The sequence below is a fragment of the Phocoena phocoena genome, chromosome 3 (assembly GCF_963924675.1).
Source record: "Phocoena phocoena chromosome 3, mPhoPho1.1, whole genome shotgun sequence".
NCBI lineage: Eukaryota > Metazoa > Chordata > Mammalia > Artiodactyla > Phocoenidae > Phocoena > Phocoena phocoena.
The window spans coordinates 34,038,418-34,059,506 of record NC_089221.1 but is presented as its reverse complement, the minus strand read 5'-3'; the positions used below and the strand labels follow the sequence as shown (position 1 = coordinate 34,059,506).

General features: G+C 39.7%; 2 pseudogenes; one reads left to right on the top strand and one right to left on the bottom strand.

Moving 5' to 3' along the window:
• Positions 1-4,671: 4,671 nt before the first annotated feature.
• On the bottom strand, positions 4,672-5,153 carry LOC136120940 (large ribosomal subunit protein eL21-like; annotated as a pseudogene).
• Positions 5,154-5,603: 450 nt separating this feature from the next.
• Positions 5,604-19,633, top strand: LOC136120145 (kinetochore-associated protein NSL1 homolog pseudogene; annotated as a pseudogene).
• The last annotated feature ends 1,456 nt before the right edge of the window (positions 19,634-21,089 follow it).

The window sequence follows — 21,089 nt, the reverse complement described above, 5'->3', positions numbered from 1 at the left end:
ATGCTCTTTAACAGTGAGTATATGGGACTTCCCTGGTGGTGCAGTGGTTGAGAATCCGCCTGCTAATGCAGGGGATATGGGTTCAAGCCCTGGTCCGGGAAGATCCCACATGCCCCGGAGCAACAAAGCCCGTGCGCCACGACTACTGAGCCTGCGCTCTAGAGCCTGCGAGCCACAACTACTGAGCCTGCATGCCACAACTACTGAAACCCACGCGCCTAGAGCCTGTGCTCCACAACAAGAGAAGCCACCGTGATGAGAAGCCCACGCACGGCAACGAAGAGTAGACCCCACTCACCTCAACTAAAGAAAGCCCGCGGGCAGCAGCGAAGACCCAATGCAGCCAAATATAAATAAATAAATAAGCAAATTTATTAAAAAAACAGTGATGGGGATATATGTATAGCTGAATCACTTCGTTACAAAGCAGAAACTAACACACCATTGTAAAGCAATTATATTCCAATAAAGATGTTAAAAAAAAATAGTGAGCATATGAGTGAAGTGCACTGATGGTATGTATTTAAATATACATATAGATGTAATAAGTTACTTGTAGTCATAAAGAAATTAGTTTCACTCTCTTTTTTCTCCTTCTTCAGCTTCTACTAGTATGAACCTGCTTCTTGGGAGAAAATGTGGCTTGCCAGAAAGACCATCAGACAAATCTTGTCTCAAATGTAGGCTTTACTGTTTGCTATCTGAGTTATACTCTTAAGCTTCAATTTTCTTACTTAAAGGATAATGAAACCTTCTTTATAGGGTCGATGAAATCAAGATATATAAAATACACACTGCAGCATCTTGAACACATATAGGCTTCCACACCCTCCCCACGCATGGGCAATAAGTCCAGAAGGAACCTAATTAATAATTACCAGGGAGATTACCAACTATCTGACATTAGATTCTTATGAGTCTGTGACGATAGTTACTAGGGAACCTAGGGCTGTTTTACTGGTCTAAGTTTATATGATCTAAAATGAGAATGTACAGGCTTATCAAAGTATCAAGACCCTTTTCTTTAGACTGAAATTATATCAACTAGCATGGCGATAGTGATGGTACAGTTCATGCAATGGGAAAGGCCAGCTGACAGTTGCATTACTATAACTTTGATTAGGCAAACAGTGAAACCAGTTATGTTAATAAATGTTTTTATTGTCAAAAATTCTTTCAAAACCTGTGGTCCAATGCAGGGTGAAATGAAGAGGGCACCTCATTTGTGAAAACATCAGGAAGAACTTGGCAGAACATTCAGCACTTAGAGTCAGTAGAGGTTAGTGGCTTCTCCCATCAAAACTAAAGTGGGGAAACCTCAAAATGGGAAGTAGCCTTTCAACACTGTCCAAACACAGGAAGTAACCTCTCAGTTCACAGGGGAAATTGAGCAACTCTCTTGAATTGTATGAAACAGACCCACGAAAATGGAAGTACTTAATGTTTGCTCTGAAGTGTGTTTAAAACTGCCACTTACTTCTCCCCCAGAATAGACCCTGTTTTTAGGTAGCAGGTTGAGAAACACATATTTTAACAGGATGGGCACATACATAAATGAATCCGTGCAATACAAGGTGATGAGGCACCTCAGAATCATTCTTGACTTTTTCTTCCTTCTCACTACCTCCCACACCCAATTAATCAACAAGTTCTGTAGAACATACTTCGAGTTATACACCCCTTCACTCTGTTCTACTGTCAATGTAGAGCAAAGCCCTCCATATCTTTTACTCCTTATCTTCTGTCTGGTATATTTGCTTATTGGGATATAATTCACACAGCATAAAACTCACCCTTTTAAAATGTATAATTCCGTGATTTTAAAAATATTCACATGAGTGTGAAGCCATCACCACTATCTACAGAAATCCTGTAACCCTTAGCAGTCACTCCTTATTTTCCACAGCCTTCTAGGTCCTGGAAACAACTAATCTACTTTCTGTCTCCATGAATTTACCTCTTCTAGACACTTTATATAAATAGAATCATACAACAAGTGGCTTTTTGTTTCTTCACTTAGCACAATGTTTTCAAGGTTCACCCATGTTGTGGCATGTATCAGTACTTTATTTCTTTTCATGGATGAATAATATTCTATGGCTGTACTGCATTTTGTTTATGCATTCATCACTTCATGGACATTTGAGTTGTTTCACTTTGGGGCTATTATAAATAATGCTGCTATGAACATTCGTATAGAAGTTTTTATATGGACACATGTCTCCATGTCTTTTGAGACTATACCTAACAGCAGAGTTACTGAGTCATATGGTAACTATTTGCTTAACATTTTGGGGAACTACCAAACTGTTTTCAAAAACAGCTGCACCATTTTACATTCCCACCAACAATGTAGGAAAGTTTTAATTTCTCCACAACTTCAGCAAGACTTCTTACTGTCCAACTTTTTACTTACAGCCATCTGAAAGGGTACAAAATGGTATCTCATTGTGGCTTTGATTTTTATTTCTCTAATAACTAATAATATTGAGCATCTTTTCATGTGCCTTTTGGCCATATGTATTTCTTCTTTGGAGTAATGTCCTTTACACATTTTCTTAATTTGGTTTCTTGTTTTTTTGTTATTGAGTTGTAAGAGTTCTTTACATATTTTAGTTACTAGACCCTTATCAGATATATAATTTACAAATATTTTCTCCCATTCTATAGGTCATCTTTTCACTTTCTTGATAGTGTCCTTTCATGGACAAAAGTTTTTAGTTTAGATGAAGTCCAATATATCTAATTTTTTGTTCTTCCCTTGCTTTTGGTGTCATAGCTAAGAATCCACTGTCAAATCCAAGGTCATGAAAATTTAGCCCTATATTTTATCAAAGAGTTTCATAGCTCTTTTTAGGTCTTCATGCATTTTGAGTTAATTTTGTATATGGTCTGAGGTAGGAGTCCAACTTCATTCTTTTGCCTATGGATATACAGTTGTCCTAGTACCATTTGTTAAAGAAACTTTTTTTTTTTTCGGTACGCAGGCCTCTCACTGTTGTGGCCTCTCCCGTTGCGGAGCACAGGCTCCGGACACGCAGGCTCAGCTGCCGTGGCTCACGGGCCCAGCCGCTCTGCGGCATGTGGGATCTTCCCGGACCGGGGCACGAACCCACGTCCCCTGCATCGGCAGGCGGACTCTCAACCACTGCGCCACCAGGGAAGCCCTAAGGAGACTTTTACCCATTGAATTGTCTCAACATCCTTGTTGAAAATCCTCATCTTAGGAGGAAAACTTTTTTTATTCCTTTACCATTAAATGTGATGTTTGTTGTGGGTTTTTCATAAATTCTCTTTATCATGTTGGAGAAGTTCCCTTCTACTCCTATTTTGTTAAGTATTTATATCATGAAATGGTGCATCTCACCTGCATCTACAGAGATGGTTGCGGGCTTTCTGTCCTTTATTGCTTTAATATGATATATTACTTTAACTGATGTTCATATGTTGAACCAACCTTGCATTCCTGGAACAAACCCTCATTTGGCCATGGTATGTACTCCTTTTTCTATGTTGTCAGATTCAGTTTACTAGTATTTTCTTGAGGAACTTTGTGTCTATACTAATAAGGGATATTGTTCTGTAGCTTTCTTTTCTTGTTATATCTTTCTCTGGTTTTCATGTCAGAGTAATACTGGCCTCGTAGAGTGAGTTGGAACATGTTCCCTCCTCTTCTATTTTTGGGAAAATTTTGTGAAGGATTGAAAGGACTCCATCTCTGTCACCTTACCCTCCTATTAGTAAACATTTGTATAAGTAACCATTTGTGTTTGGTTGGGGTGTCTTTCCAGTGTTTCTTTCATGCAAATATAAGAAATACAAATATATGTTCTTATGATTGGATGGATGAAAAGAGAGAAGAAAGATGAAACAGTTATCCACAAGTCTTTCAGTGTAAGAAATCTTGGATTCTTACAGTCAAAACTACCCTTGCCAATTCTCCCCGTTCCACCCTGCCAATTATCCCTAATATATATGTCAAAACCGCAACGCTTATTAAATTCAGTCTGCCTGTTCTCTCCCTGTACCCTGTGACTGGTCTTACTTTAAAGTGACGATTATGAACCTCAAGTGGGCCTTTAAATGGTAATCACACTACTTTGCCTAGTCCATTCAACTGTTCATCCTGACTATTTCACACCTCTTTTTCTAAACCTTTTTCCACAAATTCACTCTCTGGTCATAACCTTCTTCTCTACCTCCCTGAGAAAACTGAACCAAAAGAGAGAGCTTCCACATACCCTCACTGAACCAATGTATTTTCTCTCTGGTTAGTGTGTTGCTTCTTTATAGTCCTATCTCAGTAGCTAGAAATTCTACCTCACGTTTCTCTACTAGAGTCCTGAAGAGAAGAAAGATAACTTTGGACTCATACTGAGTCTTTTTTGATCTCCAGAATCCCTGAGATGCTTATCAGAGAACATTGGTTCAGAATACTCTCAGGCAGGCATTCTAAACGAGAAAGGAGCCTCTGCCCCAACCTCAGCCCTGGAACTAAACTGGTGTCTTTTGGGGCAATGGGATGGATGTGAAGATGGGTGAGTTGATGCTAACAAGATTTTGTGTGTGTGTGTGTGCTTTAAATATTTGTTTGGGGAAGGGGGTCACACACTTCTACTCAATTAAGAGAAACATTTATACAGTCCAGGTCTTTTATTTTCTTTACACCCATTATGCCATGAATTCATAGGGAATGGGCTCCAACAGTTCAGGCTCCTTTCCATTGGTTCTAACGAAGTGTGCTTCTCTGGGTGGAGCAGGCTGGCGCTTCAGTTGAACCCAAATACCTTTCTCTTTGGCTTCCTTCTTTTTCTGATCATTCTCCTTCACCCGTTTCAGGAAGCTATCTCGGCTCTTAGAGTGCTTAATATGCTTGATACGCACATGAATTCTCTTGGCAAGAATCTTGTCCTTAACTTGTTTGTTTACAATGATGCCAACAGCATGCTGGGTAACATTGTAGACTCTCCCAGTTTTGCCATGGTAACATTTGTGGGGCATTCCTTTTGGAAGAGCGCCCATTCCCTTGATATCTACAATATCACCTTTCTTGTAGATTTGCATGTATGTGGCCAAAGGAACAACTCCATGTTTTCTAAAAGGCCTAGAGAACATGTAGCGGTGCCCCTCCTCTTTCCCTCTGTGTTGGTCATTTTGGCGAATTAAGGGAAGATGGTGGTTCCAGCTGAAAAGCCTAACAAGATTTTAAGTGGCAGGAACAGAGCTCTCTCTTAGCCCCATAAGGCTTAGTAGAATCAATACTGGGCCTAACCAGTGTTTGTCTTGCATGTCTATGCCCTATGACATTCCTCTCTTATTTGTCTTGCCATGAATCTTTCTTTACTGGTTTTTACTTAATATTGATAAATTGGGATGCTAGGGATAGGTAGGGGGTGCAATGGGGAAAGCTGGTGCTTATAACTTAGACTGAAAAAATCCAGGAATTCTTACACTGACTTGTTGATAACTATTTCATACTCACTTTCCCCCTCATAGTTTCAAGATCTACTATCTCACATTTGTTCTTAATCAACTGCTTTCTTATTTCATTGAAAAAATGGAATCAATTATAAAGGACTTCCACACACTCCCACTGTGCAACGATGCACCTACCAGCATCTAAGCCCAAATACTCTGTCTTACCCTTTGTTACCACAGGTGAGCTCTGCGTGTTACTGAGGCCAACTCCTCCAACTGTTGACCAAATTCCATCTTGTTCACTCACATTTAGAACCTGCAGAGCCAGCGTTCATCACCCTTAAAAACTCTGCTTAGGGCTTCCCTGGTGGCGCAGTGGTTGAGAGTCCGCCTGCCGATGCAGGGGACGCGGGTTCGTGCCCCGGTCCGGGAGGATCCCACGTGCCGCGGAGCGGCTGGGCCCGTGAGCCATGGCCGCTGAGCCTGCGCGTCCGGAGCCTGTGCTCCGCAGAGGGAGAGGCCGCGACAGTGAGAGGCCCACATACCGCAAAAAAAAAAAAAAAAAAAAAAAAAACTCTGCTTAGAAACAGTCCTGCACTCAGTGAGATCACATCCCCACTCTCTTTTACCATTAAGCATTGCCTGGTGGAGTGATTATGTGACCCTTGTTCCAGCAGAGATATTTAAGTGTTTCCCCAAACAAGTACATTTCCAAGACCCAATGATTCTCTGCATTTGGGTCCAAGGTAGGTACTCAGAGCGTTTTGCAGAATGAATAACATTCACAGACACAACCCCAGATCCCAGGGTTCAACTCCAGCCAGAGAGTTTCTAACGCTCTCAGGAAAAGTTTTGCCTAGTGTTTGATTCATTATTGATGAATGCCCCCAATAAAGTATGTTGATTAGGCCTATTTCAAGAAGAAAGCTTATTATCTTTTTAAATCCAATAGGTTCCCCACACCTTATACCAGAGGAACTTTTTTCCACTCTCATAACAACTAAGCACTCTGCTGAGTGATACGCCCCTTTGCTTAAAAAAAGAAAAGATAAAATTGACCCTCTACTTACCCTAAGTTTCTTCAGCAAGAGTATAAAAAATATGATGCTGCCCATAAATAAAATTGAATTTCTAAAACGTTTTATATTCTATGTGAAATCATCTTTCAAAAATATATGGGAAAAAGATGCCACTCATGATTTATGCTCCCAGGTAATGAAAGGAGCTATTGAGCCTAATTCTTCTAGGATAAATTCAAGACATTAAAGCAGTATTTCTCATGAATTAGTGGCAACATTAGGTCATTGAGAAAACTTTTCCATGTGTCCCAGCCTCTGTCATCTGCCCTCTCTTTTTTCACTTCTCTTTCAACCCCAAAAAACTCCTCCATGTCAATTTTCAGGCATATTTTCCAGATACCCTTAACCCCAATATTTATCTCTCATGACACCTGAAATTACAACTTTAACAATTTATTCTTTGCTTCAAACCATCCTCCCCCAGGCTGGACAACTTAAAAGTCCTACTTGAAAGAATACTGACTATGTAGAGGGAAAGAGAAAAGAAAGGTAAGGAAAAGATATAAGAAAGAAATTAAGCATATTAGCCTTTCAGTCTGTGTCAGGGCTGAGCCAGTGATACCAACATTCCTGGATCTCAAAGCTCCCACTCTGGCCTTACAACCTCCTCCAGCCCATTCTGCTGCCATGAGTAAATAGGTCAGCTCCTGTCTTTGTATAGTGACAGATGGTAACTAGACTTATCACGATTTTGAAATGTATAGAATACCGAATCACTATGTTGTACACCAGGAACTAACATAGTGTTATAGGTCAATTATACTTCAAGAACAAACAAACAAAAGAACTCATAGAAAAAGAGATCAGATTTATGGTTACCAGAGTCAGAGGATGGGGGAGGAGGAATTGAATGAAGGCAGTCAAAAGGTACAAACTTCGTGTTATAAGATAAATAAGTATCAGGCATGTGATGTACAATGTGATTAATATAATTAACACTGCTGTGTGTTATATATGAAAGTCATTAAAAGAGTAAATTCTAAGAGTTCTCATCACAAGAAAAAAAAGTTTTTTTCTTTTATTTTGTATCTTTAGGAGATGATGGATGTTTGCTAAACTTGTGATAATCTTTTCATAATGTATATAAGTCAAATAATTATGCTGTACACCTTAAATTTATACAGTGCCTTATGTCAATTATGTCTCAATAAAACTGGAATAAAAAAAGGTTAAAAGTCGGGACTTCCCTGGTGGTTCAGTGGTTAAGAGTCCGTGCTTCCACTGCAGGGGACACGGGTTCGATCTCTGGACATAGAACTAAGATCCCGCATGCCACACAGCATGGCCGGAAAAAAAAAAAAAAAGGTTAAAACTTGAAAGGTCATCTACTTTACAAGGGGTTTCTTGACTGCAGCATCACCGCTGTCATCTCCAAGGCTGCAGTGGTCCGATCAAGTGGGCGAAGCTGCAGCATGGGAACAGAGAGGTTACTGCTAACTCCTTCTACAAAGGCAGAGTGGACTGTATATTCCATCTTCCCAAAGAGTAGGAGTATGTTCCTTCTGGAAGGGCACCATGACAAGTGTCAACAGATGTTTCCTTACTTGAGCCCTTCACTTTGCTTTAAGGATAACTACAAGCAAGGGTTCTTAGGAGGAATACAAACACACACAGCACCAAGGCATTTTGGTCCTTCGTGCAACAGCTGTAGCCACTTCACTCTTCTTCTTCCCCTCATCAGATTTTCCCAGAACCCAATTTGTATCTGATGTTGGAAAATCTGTCAAGGCAGCAGAATTTAAAAGCCTAGGTGGTTTCCTACCCCCGTGATACTGTGAGTCAATGGTTGATGTTGTAATGTGGGCACAAAGGAGTTGATGTTGTGTCTCCTGGGGTCCTTGAATACTGGAGGAAGATTTTCAGAAATGCAGGCGGGGACATCCCTGGTGGTGCAGTGGTTAAGAATCTGCCTGCCAATACAGGGGACATGGGTTCGAGCCCTGGTCCAGGAAGATCCCACATGCCACAGAGCAACTAAGCCCGTGCACCACAACTACTGAGCCTGTGCTCTAGAGCTTGTGAGCCACAACTACTGAGCCCGCGTGCCACAACTACTGACAGCCATGCGCCTACAGCCTGGGCTCTGCAACAAGAGAAGCCACCATAATGAGAAGCCCGCGCACGGCAACAAAGAGTAGCCCCTGCTTGCTGCAACTAGAGACAGCCCACGTGCAGCAACGAAGACCCAACGCAGCCAATAAATAAGTAAATAAATAAATAAAAAGTTCTTTAAAAAGAAAAATGCAGGCACATAAGCCTTTTTCTAGGCGCTTTATTCAAAATTCTTAGGGGCTGCATGGAGCCCCTGTGTTTGTCCTGTACGATAAATTGAAGAAAGCCATCTAGATGCTGTCTAACTAGAAATGGAAACCAAGGGAATCATGTAGAGTACTCATCATACTTACCATATGAACCACTGGCCTTTGAGAAATTTCTGGTGTCTTTTTATCCAAGGCAGGTTATATTTGCAGGTTGCTAGGGAAAGCTCTAGAAACAAGAATCAATTATGATCACACCCAGCCACTGGCTCTGATGCATCTACATACTGACAATTTCAGTTTAGGCAGGGAAAGAATAACTGTAATTTGAGGTCTAGATATAAGGCCGCTCAGCCAATTGGATTTAAAGATAATCTAATTGAAATACTATTCTGTAAGACCTCAAATTACGTTCAAGTATTTATCTTGACAAATTATGTTTTCCATTTGAACTTAAGTCCTACATACCATTTTGCACAATTGAATATTTTCAGTTATGCTCTACATTGGACATTCTGTTGTAGAAAAATAAATACACAGAACACACTTTAGAAAACATCTATTGAAAAGGAAAGCACAAGTTATGAAAGAAAAGCTACCTTACTTATCACCTCACACTGGTCAGAATGGCTATTCTCAAAAAGACAAGAAATAACAGGTGCTGGTGAGGATGTGGAAAAAATTGGTGCAGCCACTATGAAGAACAGTATGGAAAATTCCTTTAAAAACTAAAAGTAGTGCTACCTTATGATCCAGCAATCCCACTCCTAGGCATATATCCAGAAAAGATGAAAACTCTAATTCGAAAAGGTACATTCACCCCAATGTTCATAACAGCAGTATTTACAATAGCCAAGACATGCAACCTAAGTGTCCACCAACAGATGAATGGATAAAGAAGATGTGGTATATATATATACATATATATAAATATATATATATAATGGAATATTACTCAACCATAGAAAAATGAAGTATTGCCATATGCAGCAACATGGATGGACTTAGAGAATATCATACTAACTGAAGTAAGTCAGACAAAGACAAACATTACATGATATCACTTATATGTGGAATCTAAAAAATAGTACAAATGAATCTATATACGAAACAAAAACAGACTCACAGACATAGGAAACAAACTTATGGTTACCAAAGGGGAAAAGGAAAGAGGGATGAATTAGGAGTATGGTATTAACAGATACAAACTACTGTACATATACTAGATAAGCTACAAGGATTTACTGTATAACACAGAAAACTATATTCAATATCTTATAATAACCTATAATGGAAAATAATCTGAATATATATGTATATATATATATATATATGAATCACTTTGCTGTACACCTGAAACTAACACAATATTGTAAATTAACTATACTTCAATAAATAAAATATTATTAAATGCAAAAGGAGAAAAAGAATAAAGAAAAGAGACGTTACTTTACTTACCATTTTGCCTATAGTTGACCTTGGATGAGAGAACTCTTTCTTATTTCTCTCTTGGCTCTTCCAAATGAGAAAATATATGTGAAAGTATCCATTCAGGTGCCTGGCACATTGCCAGAAATAAATAAATACTCTTTTCCATTAAGCGTTATCTCCTCAGCTCACCGAGCATTGCTATGGAACATAATAAAACCCAGAGTAAGTTACAAAAATAGCAACCTTTGGAACACTAACTAGAAATTATGAGTAGTGAACCACACGCAGATGACTTGAAATAATTGATGTTACTCCACCTAATGTCTATTTCGTAACTGGATCAGAGACTGCTTCTGGTCCCTTTATGTTCGTTCTCCCCTTGTTATATAGCAATGGAACTCTGATGTTGAACTGGACACACTATGACTTGAAATAAAGACTACATGTTATAATCTCCCTTGCATTCAGGTGAGGCCATATTGCTAACTTCTGGCCAAAGTGATATTAGCAAAGGTGGTGTGTGCAACTTCCTGGAAGAGACCTATTCCAGCCCCTTCCCCTAAACACAACAAAACCCCAAGCCTCTCTTTCCCTGCTCTCTCAAGCCATTTTTGGACCAGCTGGAAAGCCTGCCCAGGTCTTTTTTCCCCCAGAAAGCTTCATTACGTGTTCCGATACTCTCTTGATATGTGTATGCATCATCCGTTTTGATGTCCAAACCAAATTTTTGGGTGGAGGTCCATTTATGAGGGTATGTAAATACATAATGGAGCTTTCTGAGGGTCTACTTTTTTGGGGGGTATCTACATGTTTAGCAAGATCCCAGGAAGTTTCATAACCACTAAAACTTGGGAAGCACTACTCTGAAGTGTACAAATTATACAGAAGAGCAAAACAATAGTAAGCTAACATGGCACAGTCAAAAAGAAGAAAAAAAAGGAGCAAGAAAATCTTCTGGTCTCTCAATCTAGGTGTCAAATGTTTGCTGAGAAGTTAATATGAGCTGTCTTATAGGCCTCAGGAGATAACAGTGAACATAATAGAGAAAACTCCTGCCCTCACGGGGCTTATGCTTCATATGAGTGTTAAGACATTACAACGCAACTGAGAATTTTCAGTGGAAGTGTTGAGTGGGAAGGATGCTTGCCTCTGTCACTTGGTCAGAGACCTGCCTTTATTGTCCTCTCAACATAATAAAAATAACAAGAGTTATAGTCAACGTTTTTTGAGTATTTATCAATATGCCAGGCAGTGTACTTGGCACTTCATATGTATTACCAAGCATTCTAATATAGGCATATACACCTGTATGTTTTTCCCTTTTGACGCATTTGGGTGTAATAAAAAAAAAAAAGCACTGCATCCAAATTCAGAATATTTGGACTCATTTCCTGATTTGACCATGTGCTTAACTTTCCTCACTTAACTTTCCTCACTCTCAATTTCATTAAATAGAAATATTGTCTATATACTGTCTTTCCAAAGTCATGGAGAAGACCAACTGACTTCTCACATGCTAAGCACTTAGGACAGCACTTAGCACATAGAAAAGACTTGACAAAGACCAGTCATGATTACTGTGTCTAGTCAATCTTTTATTATTAAATAATAAAGGTAAGTAAAAAGACATTGCATTGTAAATTTGGCTTCATGGCATGGATTTCACGGAGCACTAAGTTTTTTCCCCCTTTAGTTTCAACTTTTCTTGAGTAGAAACCACAAAATATAACTTACACTCAAACAATCTTTATCTTATTTATTGTACCATTGATTATGAAGCTAAGATTGAGGACTTTATTGCCTCATGTTCCATTTTTTAAAAGCTGAGTTTATCACTCTTTTAGAGGCAGAAATCCAAATGTAGTTTTTTGCTACATAATTATCTGTTAGTAAAAAATATGAAAGAGTATTTAATTTGCATAGCATCTTCCAGTTCTAGGCCAAAATATTTTAAACAAACCTCTTAGAATATCAGTCATTATTAGTTATTATTACCAGTGTATTTAGAACTACACCAGTATTTTTAAGCACCTTCAAAGAACCACATTGCATAGATGTAGTAACATCATTTACTTAAGCATGCTGGGTTTTTCTAGTCCTTTATAAACAAGGTAAGATTATACATCTTATTCAAAGATATATACATCTTTGCATACATTAACAAGAATATATGTAGGATGAATTCCTAAAGTAAATCTACTGGGTCAAAAGTTACAGATAGTTTATTTTTACTTTTTAAATAAGCAATCAAATTGCCTTCCCAAAAGACTGCGATAATTTATACTCTCACCAGCAGTGGAAATGCTTTTCTAGCCAACACCTCTATTAACATTAATTTTTAAAACTGTCATTGGTTGAATGACAGTTGAATTATTTGTAAATTTTAACTATGTACGTTTGCCTCCATCCCCTAGAAACAAAAATAACTGACCTCTAAATACATCTACTTTTTAGCCTCTATATTTAATATGTATTAAGCTGTTTAAAGAAAATTTTTCCAATTAACTGAAGAAATAATTTTAATTATACAAAGTTTAATATGTCAGCCCTAGATTAGAGTTGGACGGATGTGGTTTTAAATATCTATATTGTCATTGATGTGTTAGCATTCAAAAGATCCAGAAGATGGCAGTATAATGATATTTTCCCTAAATTTTAGAGAAAAATTTAAGCAGGAAAATCTGAAAATATAGATTCTTCCCATTTTTATTTTCTCTTTTCTTAAAATGATGCAAGATCACTAGATGTAAGGCACTAAGGAATGTGTAGAGGAGACCTCACACTTACAGGAAAGAGAAGTCATAATGGGTGGAACGCACAGCAGACAGGGAATTTGAGGACTCCCACTTCAAATTTCAGCCCTTTGGGCCAGGACACTCTAAATCTACACTTTCCTGTAGGTGAAATCATCTAGCAACACCCTCCCCTCAAGACTATTACGAAGACTAAATGAGATAAAATATATAAACCCGTGCAGCACTGAGAATGTAATGAGCATTTTGGTTTTAATTTTTAAAATCCTCCTCTGTTAGAGATATCTATTGAAATATGCATGGTTGAAATAATATGGCATCCTGGGGCTTCCCTGGTGGCGCAGTGGTTGAGAGTCCGCCTGCCAATGCAGGGGACTCCGGTTTGTGTCCCGGTCCGGGAAGATCCCACGTGCCGCGGAGCGGCTGGGCCCGTGAGCCATGGCCGATGAGCCTGCGCGTGCGGAGCCTGTGCTCCGCAACGGGAGAGGCCACAATAGAGAGAGGACCGCATACCGCAAAAAATAAATAAATAAAATAAAATAAATAATATGGCATCTTAAATTTGCTTTTAAATGCTTTTTTAAAAAAGAAAAATGTTGAGATTAAAAAAAGATTGACAAGTTATTGATAATTTTTGGAGTTGCTATGATAAGATTAAGGGGATTCGTGATACTACTCTATTTGTTTATATGTTTTAAAATTGCCATGTGTATACACCATGTGTGTATACCTCAGTCTGGCTGAGATTCAGAGACTGGGTTGCAGGGCGGCAGCAGCGGACGCAGAGAGGGCAGGTGGAACGCTACTGCAGTGGTGCAGTGGTCCACATAGGAGGTGATGGTGGCTTAGATTGGACTAGTGGGAGTGGAGATCTTACAGAAGTGGATGGACTCAGAATGTTGTGGAGATAAAATTGACAAGACTTCTTGGTGATTTGGGATGGAGGGAGGTGGAGGGAAGACACTGCCAGAAGTCCTGGGTTTGGGCATTATTATAATTAAGGGAGTGGGCTATGGAGGAGGGTTGCAAGTTTGGGAAGGGTTGTCTTTTGCCCATGATAAGTTTGAGATTTCTATCAGGCATGCTATGGAAATGTTAAGTAAACAACTGGATGGAGTTCACAACACAGGTCAGGACTAGAAATGTAGATTGTGGGGAGCGGGTGGCGGGGGGGACTTTGCAGGCAAAGTCATGTAGATAACACTCACAGTCAGGGGACTGAGTGATGTCACCAAAGGAATGAAGAAATAGAGAGGGAACCTCAGGATAGATGTGCAGAGACTGAGCGAAGGAGAAGCCAGCAGAGGATTGATCTCCCCGTCTGTATAATAGGACTGTCTTAGGGCTACTGGAAGGAGTATATATAGGCTTTTTGTATGTAACACCCCTTGTGGCACATAGTAGGGCTTCAATAGCCATTATTCCTCTTTGCCCCATTCGTTTTTCACAGAGGGCCTCTCCTCCTACTTCCCTTGGGAAAGCAGAAAACAAAGGCCATCAGGTGGCAATACCATCAACTTCCAGTTTCCCCCACAATTCAAACCTACCTGCAAGTCTGTCATTCACTCCCTCTTCCTTCCAGTGTCCCAAGAAGACAAATTCCCTTTTCTTTTCAAAGTTCATTTTTCCCAGCTGCCAATTCTATCCCTCCTACCTCTTCTGGGACATTGTCCTACCAATTATGACATTCTGTCTTATACTTTCTATTCTTTCCCCTTTACAGATTCTTCCTCTCAGTAACTCTGTAAGCATGAGTTCATTCCATCTTAAAAAAAAAAGTCTTCCTTATTTCTTTTAGTGATTTTTCTCTAAAAAGTGCTGCTCAATTTTCACTGTGCGCATGAGATACAAATGAACTTATTTACAAAACAGAAATAGACCCACAGGCATAGAAAACAAACTTATGGTTACCAAAGGGGAAAGGGGGAGAGGGATAAATTAGGAGGTTGGGATTAACATATATATATACTACTATATATAAAACAGATAAATAACAAGGACCTAGTGCATAGCACAGGGAACTATACTCAATATTTTGTAATAACTTATAATGGAAAAGAATCTGAAAAGAATATATATATACATATATATGTATATATATATATATATCACTTTGCTGTACTTCAGAAACTAACACAACATTGTAAGTCAACTATATTTCAATTTTAAAAAAATCAACTGACCATAAGTGTAAAAACAAATTTATTTTGCATATGAAATACCAAGGGATAGCATGCAGATTTCGATTCATTAGGTAGAAGGGTTGCAGAGTTGAGGTTCTGCTGAATGCTGATGCTGATACCACTGGTCCACAGGCCACACTTCGAGTAGTGGTTCTCAGCCTTGACTGTGTGTCGTTATCACCTAGAGAGCTTTAAAGAATACCGATATCTGGGTGCCACTCCCAGAGATCTCTCTATCTTTGACACAGGCTGTGGGCTCAGCCACAGGATTTTAAAAAATCTCCCCTGATGATTCTAATATGCAGACAATACTGAGAACTCCTGCTATCCAGAGGGTAGAATTATGAGGGACTTTCCACACCATATATTTCTATATTGTTTGAACTTTTTGTCAAATATTATGTTACCTTGGACTTAAAAAAAAAAAAAAAGATGAATTAGAAGAAGAATGAGGATGGGATTTCCCTGGTGGTCCAGTGGTTAAGACTCCACATTTCCAGTGCTTCCACTGTAGAGGACATGGGTTGGGTCCCTGGTCAGGGAACTAAGATCCCACATGCCATGCAGCACAGTCAAAAAAAATAAAGAAGAAGAAGAAGAATGAGGAGGAGAAGGAAAAGGAAGGGAGAAGAGAAGAAAAAAGGGGGGAGGGTGAGGAAGGAAAAATTTTCTTGATCCAGTAGGTACAGCACTTTCCTTTAAAATCAAATTTCTTGAAGCGTCCACTTCTTCACTTTCCATTCACATCTCAACCCTCCCCAGTCTGGCTTCTGTGCCCTTTTCTCCCTAAAGCTGTACTGACAAAAACCACACAACGCAACGGGTCACATCTCAGTTCTTACCTTACTAATCTTTGGCCAATGTTGCAAGAGGTCCCAGGAACCTAAAGCAATATCCCAGCACACACCATACCATTAATGATTTTTTTCTTCTTTCTTGTGGGCTACAAATGAGAATAGTAAATTATGAATGATTCCTCATTGTCATTAAGCAAGGAACAGAGCTGACACCTGGCAACAGATGAAATACGCATGCATGCAAAGCTCTTGTTAAAAAAATCTCTCCACATCCAAAATTAATGTCCATCCTAAAGGAACTAAGAGTCAAAACATTTCTCCCTTTTTGGAGCAGACTCTCAAGAATTATAGCAAAGCTTCCCTGGGTCTGCTTTCTCACAAAGGGGGAGGGGGAGAAGTAGGTGTGTCCAAGACTGCTCAGACACTGAAAGAAGAAGAAACGGTTTTCACAAATAACTTGTGCCAGTTCAGGTCCTCCAGGAAGCAGACGCTAAGATAGAATTCAAGTTCATGAAAAGTCTGTGACACAGAAAGGGAGGAGGGCGCAGAAGTGGGGAGAGCTCATACTGCCGGCAGGTCAGACAAGGCAAGAAAGAAGGGACGGGGGACTGGTGAGGGAGAGCATCGGACTACAGTGAAGCTCAGAGAAAGTCTCAGCCAGGCCAACAAGGAGCCCCAGAGCCGAGACTGCCCGGCAGGGTCCTCCCACGCTGGGAAGGACTGGCCCGCTCCGGGACCCTCACCATGCTGAGTCCCTGACTCGGAACAGCCTGCCCAGAGTGCCGTCTCTGGACCACCGCGGTGGGTCCCTACAGAGGGCTCTTGGCCGGCAACTCTGCTCACAGCAGGATCCCCAGCAGCACACTCCCAGTGTGCCCAGGACTGCACTCAGCTGGTTATTATTGGAATAATTTCAATATGGTTTCAGCAGAATAAAGAGGCAACAGAATAATCCTTTGACAGTTCTATCTCTTCGTTTCTGAAACTTTCATCTCATTCCTTATCTTAAAAACACCAAAAGTAGGTCTAGTCTAAAAGTAAGGAAATTGGCCCTAATTTGATAAGACAGTCTCTGCTGACTTCCTGAAACACCCCACCCAGAGCTTCCCCATCCAGTCCTCCTCTGTATATACATCACTGATCCTCTGCCTGTCCCTTAAATTCTGCCCTTCCTCCAGCTGCGCTTGTCACTCTGTCCACACTACCTGGGCTACTGTTGTGATGGAATGATATTTGAAGTATTAACTGATGCAGTTCTTTATTAATATTTCCTCCTCTCTTGCATGATCCCTTCACCCATCCAATTATGGGAAGTGTGAGAGATACTAAAGACATGCGGTATTCGAATCTCTCTTTGGGTTTTATTGCTCACCTGGGGCCTAGGGGTAGGGTTGGGGGTTTACCCAGAACTGGGGATAAGGGGCAGGGGCCCTCTGGACGATATGCACGTCTCAGTATCTTCATCTATTCTCCTTTCTCTCTGCTTCTGCATCCCAGAGAAATTGATCTGGTCTGCGAGGCATAGAGATGCAGGGCTGTCAAATCAGGACCTGAACCAAAAAGTATAGTGCATTTATCACTAGTAAAGTTGTCTTCCATTAGTGACAGAATGATACTACATATACAGGTGACACAGGACAATAGGAAGAAAGAATTGGGGCTTGAGCAAAAAATCAAGTCAGCCATGGAACAAAGAGAAAGAAGCACATTTTGAAAAATAAAGGATGTCTTTTAGATTTAATCAGATACAAAACTTGCAGGCAAAATGAGAAGTGCTCGATATAGAAGCCTATAGGTAAAACAGCTCTAATCTTTTTTTTTTTTTTTAATTTATTTTTGGCTGCATTGGGTCTTCATTGCTGTGCTTCATTTCTCTTCATTTGTCTTCATTGCTTCATTTCTCTAGCTGCGGCGAGCGGGGGCTACTCTTCGTTGCAGTGCACGGGCTTCTTATTGCGGTGGCTTCTTTTGTGGAACATGGGCTCTAGGGCGTGTGGGCTTCAGTAGCTGTGGAGCACAGGCTTAGTTGCTCTGCGGCATGTGGGATCTTCCCCAACCAGGGCTCAAACCTGTGTCCCCTGCACTGGATTTTTTTTTTTTTTTTAACATCTTTATTGGAGTATAATTGCTTTACAATGTTGTGTTAGTTTCTGCTGTAAAACAAAGTGAATCAGCTATACCTATAGCAGACAAATTCTTAACCACTGCATCACCAGGGAAGCCCAAAACAGCCCTAATCTTAAACAGCTAAAAGTTTCTACCTCATTATATTACACCAGCTTTTCAGTGCCAGATTTTCCAGCAGAAGAGGAATAATGAGTTTAATAAGAATGATAATGAGGAGAAATTATCTCAGCCTGGATTTCTGGCCCAGATGAAAATATCTTTCTCTGAGTACTGGAAGAACAGGTTTGCAGCCCAGTCTGGATCTGGGTTTTTCAGAATGTGGCCCCAGGATCTTCTGCCTCAGTGAGTTCCTGTTAAGAGGCTATTGCAGAGACCTACTCCAGACCTACTGAGTCAGAATCTCTGCAGGGAGCCCCAACAATATACAACTCTAACAACCACCCCGAGTGATTTTTACACACACTCTAATTATGAAACCTCTGCTTTAAAATTTAAGAAAATTTGCGAAAAGGGTGTGAAGAATGTTAACACCTTGGATTAAAGAGACAGTCTATTTTATAGTCCCATTATAGAGTAATAGAAAACTTTATGGCTCTTGTGCAGTTAGGGTCAGGAGCAGGCAATACCCAGACCAGATTACAATGGCAACCTTATATTATTTAAAAGCGCAGATACTCTAAAATCCTCTCTTCATTGCAGCGCCATTCAAAATCTTCTCTTCAGACAGTTGAAGCTGGAAAACGGGAGAGGGCTTGAGTCGGCGGCTCTTTCCTCTCTGTGGGACATGGAGAGAGTAGCTGCGATAGATGACAGGGCCTCGGTTCCTGCCATCTCCTGAAAAGACTTGCAAGTGCGCTGCACCTCAAAGCGGGCAGTGATGGAAATGCTAGAACTGGGTGGCAGCTCTGTGCAAAACCTCGGGGACGCGCTGCCAGAGGAGATTCGGGAGCCCCTGCTGCAAGATGCGCAGTGGACTTTTGAATCAGTGGTGCAAGAGAATGTCAACATTCGTGGGCAAGCATGGCAGGAAGCTTCAGACAATTGCTTATGGATTCTGATATCAAAGTCCTTGAAAACCAGTTTGATGAAATCACAGTCCATGTAGCCACAAAACAGTAAGCAGTATCCCAGAAAGATCCTTCAATGTGTCATCAAAATCATAAAAGCAAAACAAGAAATTCTGAAGCAGTACTAACCTGTTGTACATCCATTGGACCTAAAATATGACCCTGATCCAGCCCCTCGTATGGAAAACTTGAAACGCAGAGAAGAAACAATAGCTAAGGAGATCAGTGAAGCTACGAAGTCCTTGCCTGCATTAATTGAACAAGGAGATGGATTTTTCCCAAGTTTTAAAGATGCAGCCTATTATCCGGCTCCAGAAAGTCCACCAAGAAGTCTTCTTCGGGTTGTTATAGGAAACCAGATGTTAAACCTGAGAGCTTTATAGCACAAGTAAAAACCACACCAGTGGAGACTTCTGCTAGGAAAACCACTGACTTGGTACTGAGAAGGAAGGGAACTAAAGACTGCCCCCAGAGAAAATGGTATCCGTTGAGGCCAAAGAGAATCAGTCTTGATACATAAGCTCTTTCTGTTTCTCTTGGGAGTTGAAATTAGGCACTATCAACATTTACATTACAGCTTAATGCCTAGACAGGACTTCAATTAAAACAACAGATAACTAGTGATTCCTTTATACAAATATAGTAGCTCTATGCTGGGGTATGATGTAATATTGTGTCTCTTCCCTCACCTTTTCATCTATAGTCAATGAAAAGCATATTTTTTTTAATATTTACACAAAGTCTGTCAATGGTTATTAAGAGTGCAAACTTTTACTGTCCTTAAATACCATCAACACTTGGCTGCCTTACAGGTTGTTGTTTTTTTAAATAAATAAATAAATTTATTTATTTATTTATTTATTTATACATCTTTATTGGAGTATAATTGCTTTACAATGGTGTGTTAGTTTCTGCTTTATAACAAAGTGAATCAGTTATACATATACATATGTTCCCATATCTCTTCCCTCTTGCGTCTCCCTCCCTCCCACCCACCCTCCCTATCCCACGCCTCTAGGTGGTCACAAAGCACCGAGCTGATCTGCCTGTGCTATGCAGCTGCTTCCCACTAGCTATCTATTTTACATTTGGTAGTGTATATATGTCCATGCCACTCTCTCACATTGGAGACCCACTGTAGGATGACCCAGATGTTGGATTTAGCATATAAGAATTTTAAAGCAGCTCTCTTAACTATTTTCAAGAATGTACAATAAAATAAACCCATAATGAATGAGTAAATAGCAATTCTCAGGGGAAAAAAAAGCATTTAAAATTGAAATTCTAGAATTAAAAGTGACATACCTGAATTTTTTCAAAAATCAGTAGATGGACTGAAAAGAAGATTGGAAATGACAGAAGAAAAATTCAGTGTACTTAAAGATATAGCAATAGAAATGACCCAATCTAAAGAATAAAGAGAAAATTAAAAAAAAAAAATGAATGGAGCCTCAGGGACCTCAGGAAAGATATCAGAAACTCTAACATACATGTACTTGGAGTCTCAAAAAGAGAGGAGGGAGCAAGTGGGACAGAAAAATATTTGTATAAATAACAGCTGAGAAAAAAAAATTCCAAATTTATAGATTCACAAACCCTACAGAAGATGAAAACAAAGAAAAGCACAACTAAGCATGTCAGAGTTAACTGCAGAAAAAAATTTTAAGAAAAAAAATTTGAAATCAACCAGAAGAAAAGTAACACAACACTTAAGGGGGAGCAATGATAAAATGACAAGACTTAGCATCAGAAACAATGCAAGCCAAATGACAGGAATGACATTCATAAAACACTGAAGGCAAAAAATCTCCAATCTGAAATTCATTACAGCAAAAATATTCTGGATTGAAGGCAAAATGAAGACGTTTCAATAAACAAAAAATAAATAAAATTCTTCAGGATAACAGGAAATAACATCAAATTAAAACCTGGGATCTTCAGGAAGAAGAAAGGGCAGAGGAAATGGTAAATATATG